General features: G+C 47.6%; 1 protein-coding gene and 1 long non-coding RNA gene across 4 annotated transcripts in view; one reads left to right on the forward strand and one right to left on the reverse strand.

Moving 5' to 3' along the window:
• LOC112922132 (SWI/SNF related BAF chromatin remodeling complex subunit ATPase 2) overlaps nucleotides 1–1276 on the reverse strand; it is a 72241-nt gene extending 70965 nt beyond the window's left edge. The window contains exon 1 of one of the 3 annotated variants that reach the window (XM_072761781.1): nucleotides 1139–1276. The gene's annotated coding sequence lies outside the window, so the exon portion shown is untranslated. Of the gene's footprint in view, nucleotides 1–285; nucleotides 397–1138 lie in introns of those variants that run through there. The other 2 variants (XM_072761800.1, XM_072761807.1) reach the window with 2 other exon arrangements.
• Nucleotides 1277–1935: 659 nt separating this feature from the next.
• On the forward strand, nucleotides 1936–6411 carry LOC140599389 (uncharacterized). Its single transcript, XR_012002214.1, has 2 exons — nucleotides 1936–2927; nucleotides 3104–6411. It is a non-coding gene; the product is annotated as an uncharacterized lncRNA (long non-coding RNA).
• The last annotated feature ends 1436 nt before the right edge of the window (nucleotides 6412–7847 follow it).

A 7847-nucleotide genomic window follows, 5' to 3' on the forward strand; every position in this document is an offset into this window, starting at 1 on the left:
GCGACCCACGCCCGAGGCTCCCGCGGCTCAGGCTGGGGGGAAAGACGCCGAGCAAACGAAAACAAGCCCGGGGAAGGGGGAGGGCAGCGTAACCGAGCCCGGCGGGCACCTCCGACCTCCTTCTCTGGGGCCTCCTCCCTCCCCGCCGGCGGCGCGGCCCGGGCCGGACCCCCCGAACTTCAACACCCGAGCCCGCGCGGCCGCCAGGTACCCGAGGCGGGGACGTCCGCAGAGCCGCGGGCGCAGCGCCCCGGGAACCCCGCTGCCGAAAAAGGGCCTGCCTACCGGTCAGCGTCCTCATCCCCGCCCGGGGCACGCGCAAAGTGGAGGTGACACCTCCGATCCCGCACGCACCGGCCCCGCGGCGGTGGCTGCCGCCTCCCGGGCGCGCCAGCCTCGGCTCCTCCCGCCGCGATCAGCTCGCGTCTCGGCAACCCGAGCCCTTTAAACAAGTCCCCGGGAAGCGGGTGGCAGCCGCGATCGTTGGCGCCCCGCCGCCAGCCCGGGCTCCTCGCCCTCCTCTCCCGCGCCCCTTCCAACTCTTCCGGGGAGGACGGCTCGGGGTGAACTGTCGCCTTTCCATCCTCCCCCCGGGTCCTCCAGCCGGCCCCCTCCCCCAGCTTCCAGGGGATGGGGGGGGGGGGATTGCAACCTTGCGGAGTGTGTGTGTGTGTGTGTGTGTGTGTGTTGCAACCTTGAGTTGGCAGCGAGCGCATCGCTGACTGCCTACCTGGGGTCAAGGCTGTGCTGTGTCGGGATCCCCCCCCCCCGCCCCTCGCCTCCCCGGAGTAGTAATTATTACTGTTATTATTAGAACAGCAAGGTTCGGTTGAAACTTTCCCGTTTCTTCCACGGCCGCCCGGGAGCTGTCGTTAGAGCATTCCACCTGAGGCCCGCGGGGAGGAGGCGGGCTTTTTTGTTGTGGTGGTGGTGGCGGCGGTGGCGGCGGTTGGCCCGCCTGTTTGTTTTGGTCTCCGTGCATGCACAATAAATAATAATTAGGATAATAATGAAGACTCCCCGGCGAAGGCGGCGCGGTGCCGGAGGGGTTTGCGCGGCGGCTGCAGCCCCGGAGGCCGGAGGGAGGGAGGGATGGGCGGGGGGGGGGGAGGAGAAAGGAGTTGTAAGTTATATTTACCTTGCTCGCGAGGAGTATGCTGGCTGAATCTCTTCCCTCTCTGAGTCACCCAGAGTACAGAAACAGAGGGAGAGAGGACTAGATTATGAATATGACTTCATTGATGACAGCCATCCCCTCCTCTTCCTAAAGTCGGGCTCCGCCCCGCGTCCCACCCTCGCCGCCTCCACGGGCGCCGGAAGACGCGCCGCAGTTGGCCCCGCGCGCCGCTCCTCCCTGCCCGCCCGGGCGCGGGTTGGCGGGACGCGCCTGTCACTCGGCCCGCTCAGCGACTCCGGGAGCTCGGGGCGGGGGGGGGGGGGAGGGGGCGGTGTGCAAGAATGTGCACCGAGACGGCTCTACTGTATGCGTGGATCCGTGTGTGTGTGTGTGTGTGTGTGTCTGCGCGGCGCCGGCTCGCGGGCCGTGCTGGTGCCTGGAGCGGAGAAACTGCGCAGGACGCAGAGCTAGCGGCGAGCCCCGGAGGACTTGGGCGTCCGACATCCCTCTCCCCGCGGTCGACCTCGGGGCGGGGGGGGGAGGGGGGAGGTTTGGAAGGGACGTCGCCGGGCGCCCCCCACCCCCGCCCCGCCACCCCGACCGACCCCGGGTGGGAGGCGAGAGGGGAGGGCGGCCGTAGTAATAGCGCGTAGTAGTTTGGGGGTAGGTGGAGAAGGTGCTGGAATTTAACTGTGCCTCCGCCTGGCGGAGCGCGCCTGCAGAGGGAAGAGGGGAGGGGACCGGGGGAGGGCTCCGAGTGGCACCGGAGCTGTTAGTGCACTGCACAGTGTGGACCATGAAAGAAGAAGAAGAAGAAGAAAAAAAAAAAAAAAAAAAAAGCAGGCATTGTCGTGCCGGCTGAAACTTTTTCTACGCCACCCCCCCCCCGTTACCTCCCCCCCCCTCAAGGTTGTAATTATAAATCTGTCCCCTTTCTCCCCCGTAAAAAAGGGAGGCGGGCACAAAGAACATTCCTGCCAAATCTGTCTCTTTTCTAAAGGACGGCAAGCTTCCAAATGCCAACGAGGGAAAAACAGCTGAGAGGCTGAATGCCTTGTAAATAAATAAGCCCACCCTAACCCCTCTGTTTACTTTGCGGACCAGATACGGCACGTGAAGCTTCCCTCACCTGTCATCTTCGAATAAAATGCATACAAGGAATACACAGATAGGGAAAAACAACCCCGTGGGGGCGGGGCGAGCGGGTGAGGGGACAGCTGAAGCGTGGAATCTGCTTTTGATTTAAGGAAGGGACTAAATCTCTTATCCTGTGCAGCCCACAGTCTGTCCTCTCCCACCTCACGTTGCAGACCGATTAAGGCTGCAAACAGTAAACTGCTGGCACTTGGCAGTTTGGAGACCTCTTGTTCCAATTCTCCTTGAAATACAGTTCTTTGGCTGGCGGAATAGGTCAGTGTTTGCTGAGACAATTTTATTTTTAGTTTTATGAAGTGTGAAAGAATGTTAGGAGATTTTAAATCAGGGGCCTATTATTTCAGACTCAGATTAATGTAAGTGCTTGACTCTTAAAATTAAAACTGTTCCTATATGGTAGTGTTATGAAAAGAATGATGTATCCTTTATTTTGTAATGTAATGGCTTCAATTAGTCATTCAAAGTGCACCGTGACTCTCTAGTGGAGGATTTTCCCCCTAGAGTAAAATCCTATTTTAAGACCATTTTGCAGTTGCAAAATTGAGTCTTGGAGCAACCAGGTCTGAAATGCACTTCTCGGATGCTTGAAATTAAGGCACTGGAGAAGTTTCCATCAAGAAGCAATGGAAAGGGCACCCAATGCTGCACATGGTCTGTAAGTGGCAAAAATTGCTTACGGGGCTGGTCCCGCTGCTGGGGCTGGGGGGAAGTAGAGTTTGCAAGGGCACCAAGTTCAGGCCTCTGGGAGTGCCAGTGTCAGCCACCCTGTAGTTTCCAAGGCTTTGTTACTTGCTCCATGACTTTGGTGTTACAATTTCCTGTCTATCCTAGGATGAACCTCAGGACAGCAAAAGAAAATGCATCTAAGAGAAACAATATAGTATGTATGCCCTGAAGAGTCAGTCCACTGTAAGAACTTGTTTTTCTGCCTGAGGATATGCCTGTATAACTTTTCCCCGGGAAATAAACAGTGAGAAACCTTAAAATTAGCGATGTAGTAAAAGTATAACTTCTAACTGCCTCATAAATTGCAACTAATAATATAGCCAGATAACCTAGTTGTCTGTAAAAGGGCTTTAACCTAATGGCAATGCTTATTACATTAGCTAATAGCTAGGTTTTAATTTTTTTTTCAGGCCCAGTTGGTTTCTCTGGCAAGCCAACCCCATACCTTTATTCCCCTGTGTGTAAGTACCTGTGTTCCCTTTACGATTCCACCTTTACCTGCCATGCCAAATTTCAAAGAGAGAACAATCGTCTTGGTAAGACGCTGGAGGAAGAAGCTGGACATTCCTTGCAGCATTTTGTCAGGGGGGAGAGTTAAAAAGAAAATACTCACTTTGCTGCATGTGTATATTCTTCGGCCCATATAAAATTTTGATGCAGTACTTGGAGGGATTGGTTTCAATGCATTATATGCTCAACTATGGGAATTGAAAAATAAAATCTATCTCTATCTCTGGAGCAGAGCTTAAATATAGATATTGCATCTCCCTTCCCCTTCGTATTGGTTTAAGAAAGCACCACCTTCTCCCTTCAGGTCTTTCCTGCCTTCGTCGTCTTGTTTGTAGCTTGCACTGCAGCAAGTAGAAATGTTAGAAAAATAGGGCCTACACTCAGGAGAAATGAAAAGGCATTCAGGGAAAAAAAGAGAGAGAGAGAGAGATTGTAGAACGTATAGCATAAGCTTCATCTCTGAGGTAAAGCAACATTTAACAATTGATGTTAAGGAGGAAAATGATGGGGTTCTTTTGTTTCGCAGAAGATCCACACAAAAGCCAATATGGTTGGAGGCTAAAAGGACCCCAAGAGGCTGCACAGGATGCTATATTCACATGAAGCTTTTCCTTTTGGACTTTGATGAGTCATAATGTGTTCTCTGAACTTGCTTTTCTCTTTCTAGTTTGGCATCAAGAGATAGAAGCCGCTTTTTCATGTCTGTCTGGCCACATTCACTTGTTATGTAAGTCGGCTCTGGTTGATGTTCTGTTTAGAGTAGATATTGGGTTTGAAAACTGATATCTAGTTATAACACCCTCATAAAGAAAGATGCCGTGCACAAAGTTAGGAAGCTTGTGATCCCACCAGGCAAACTGGTACTGCTGGCTGAAATGTTGCCTGGCTCAAACAGGAGCAAGTCAGACACTTGGGGAATGAGTACATTCATCTACAGTAACGGAACCTAAACGTGGACAAAGTGAATCAGCCCACAATTGACTTTAGCGACGAGTGTAGAATTAGTAAGTAAATTTACTATGGAGGTAAACACTCCTTGCTCTTCTTCCCACCCAATAGTCTCAAGAGATCTTGTTTCACCAGTCATTCCTCCAAAATACCACCCAGTTCTCTTTGTGATGGTATCACCTTCTGGCTTGAGAGCCTTTGTCTACTTCCAATCCATTCCATGATGAATTTCAGCAGTAGCATGTCTTCCAAGGCTAGGCAAGGACAGATTTCTGCCAGCCTTGTTGACTTCCTCACATCACTTAGCTCCAGAGACCTGGCCTACCTACTGGTTCCTAAGGGGCCATATTGGATATACTTCCCTCTGACCAAGATGCACGTTCCCGGTCCACGTCCTCCAAGACTCAGCTGTGGCGCAGCATCCTTCCAGTGGCCCTCCTTGCCCTCCCCAGGCAAAGGAAGCTGCTTATCCTACTCTGCTCCCATAGCAACCAGTGTGTACCTCCATTACAGCACTTATCACTTTGATGCGATTATTTGTTTGGTATCCTCCACTAGATGGTTAGTGCCTGGAGGGGGTAGAGCAAGTTCAATTCATCTTTGAAACCTCAGCACTTAGCCGGATGTCTACTACAGTACATTGTACGTTGTTTAACAAAAAACAAACAAACAAACAAACAAAAAAACCCCACAACTTTATTGAATGACAGGATGAGATATATATATTAAAGTTATCCGATAGGATTTAACCAGACTTCCCAATTCATAATTCTCATGTCAATGAACAAGATTACTAAGTGTTCAGAATCTGTTGTTTTCCAAGCTGAAAAGGCTAATATGTTTTTGTTTTGTTTGTTTTGTTTTGTTTTGGGGGGTGTAAAGTGGGAGGTGAGAAGCTTCATCTCTTGCAGTCATATAAAGAGCACTGAGAGGAGGTTTTGTTTGGTTTTTAAATTAGGCTAGGAATAACATGAGTGTACACTTGGCAACCGTGTGATCAGCAATAATCATTATAATAGCATCTCCTTGTATTTCTCCTTCAAATCACATGCCACTGTTTGTACACAGACCATTACTTGTGCCATGTATCCACATGACCCTATTAGTTATGTGACATTATCCCCATTTTACAGATGAAGAAACTGAGAGGCAGTAAATAATTTGCCTAAGACAGGGGTCTCCAAAGTGGAGTGAGCAAGGGAATTCGCTGTGACTTGGGAAGAACATTAGAAATTCTATTTCTTGCTCCTTTAATGATTAAAAAAATATGTAATGACCCGAAAGAGAAGAGCTGTACAAATGTTTATGATATTCATTTACCCTAGCACCTTTACATGGTGCCAAGTAAAGTGGTCACTGCAAAGTATTGTATCTGAGGAGTACGTAGGGAAGAGCCACAGATGGCAGGATGACTGTGGCACCCCTCTGGTTCTTTCACTTTCAGGGTGTCGACACTGCCCGAAGCTTACACCTTCCACAAAGTGTCTCGTCCGGTTTTCACCAATTAACTCTCTTATTTGGAAAACAAATGGCTTAAAAGATTCCTCCAAAAAAATCAAAGGTTGAGATAAATCCAATAATGCACTCACAGGTGAAAATAAAGATCTAATCTGCCCCTTTAAGTTCTAAGAGTTTTTTTGTCAGCCACACTGAGAAGCAAAAACAATGACAGTCTAATTGGATCTGACGAGAAATAGGTCAGAAACATTCACAATTATTCAAGACTCTTTGCAGTTTGGATTTATATGCACTATCACTAATGATGAATTCTGATCTGAGCATATATTTTGCCGTGAGATATTAGCTATTGATAGAGTATGATATCATCATGATTAGCAAGATATTTTATTCTCTCATCTTCATCTCACTCTAACTTCTATTTTGTGTATGTTTATGGTACACTTGATATATTAATGCTGAATACACGTATTATGAATAAATATACATAAGTCATACACTATCCTTTTTATTTTATTATTCTTTTCTTTTTTAACTGCAAGGGGAATGTGATCAAATAACTTGGAGAGAACTAAATGATGAAGTCAGAATTTTTAACCCAGCTCGGTAAAACTCCAGAGTCAGCAATGATCTATGTTGCTCATGTAGAAACTGTTCAATCATTTGTCATCAATACAGGGTTCTTAACCTATTATGGGACAGGGGGGGGGTGGAATATAAATGAGCTTGGGCGCATTTGGCAATCCATTGAAACTGGGTCTGAAATTCCATGATCACGTTAAAGTGCACTTTCTGCAAAGGGAATCCATACATTCAATCAGATTCTCAAGGGGATCTTCATCACAGAGGGTAAGAATTACTGATATAGAGGTATCAGCAGCATTAACGATCTAGGATACTTTTCTGATAAGAAATTAATCTTTCCTTTAACTTTCATAAAGTGAAGCCTGTGTACTTTATGCACCCAATCAGGTCTGTCCTTAGAAAAAACATTTAGAACTCAATATTTCTCTAGATAGTTCAAATGCATTCTAACTGCCCAAAGGAAGGCTTCATCTGTCTCTGGAGATAGGCTTTCTGAGGATAATTTCATTCCAAAGGATTTTCTCGATAATACTCTATATATACTGTTGACTACACAAGAAAGGATTTCTATGAATGTTGTCATCAATGTTTCTTTGAGGCTTTGACACATCTTGGGGCAGTTGTGTGTTAGGAGCCAGAACAGGAACTCAAAGCCGAAAATTTTTTTATTGTTATAAATTGTTCAAATATTTTAATATTTCTTTGGGAGGCCATTGTCCCGACTGCCCTTTGACTTATACTGTGTTCCTCTGAATGATAACATGCTACTGCACCAGTGAGAGACTGACTATAGCTCATCTCCAAGGCCCCTCAACCAAATACCACAGTGGTAGACTTTGCCATATTCTTTTACCCTGCTGTTTTATTAAATGTTTCCTTAAAGATTTTATTTACTTATTTATTACTTATTTATTCATGAGAGACACACAGAGAGAGAGAGAGAGAGAGGCAGAGACATAGGCAGAGGGAGAAGCAGGCTCCCTGTAGGGAGGACTCGATCCCAGGACCCCAGGATCACGACCTGAGCCAAAGGCAGATGCTCAACCACTGAGCCACCCAGGTGTCCCTGTTTTATTAGATTTTTATGGCAGTGTTTTACTGTTAGACCCCCTTCAGCTGTCACTGGACTTATCTTTTCAGTTGCCGTTCATTGCATTTTATTTGTCTGCGACCCTTTTCCAGCTGGACTTCCAACACATCACCCACCAGATTCTCCCTTCTAGTTGAGCACACAAAAGCGCAATCTGCTGTCGTTTTATTCCAGCCATTTTTCTGCGCTTGAAGCCGTTCTATGCAAATTCAAGAGAGGAGTAGAAAATAAACCGGGAACATATAAAAACAGAAATAA

Source organism: Vulpes vulpes, chromosome 1 (genome assembly GCF_048418805.1).
Source record: "Vulpes vulpes isolate BD-2025 chromosome 1, VulVul3, whole genome shotgun sequence".
Taxonomy (NCBI): domain Eukaryota; kingdom Metazoa; phylum Chordata; class Mammalia; order Carnivora; family Canidae; genus Vulpes; species Vulpes vulpes.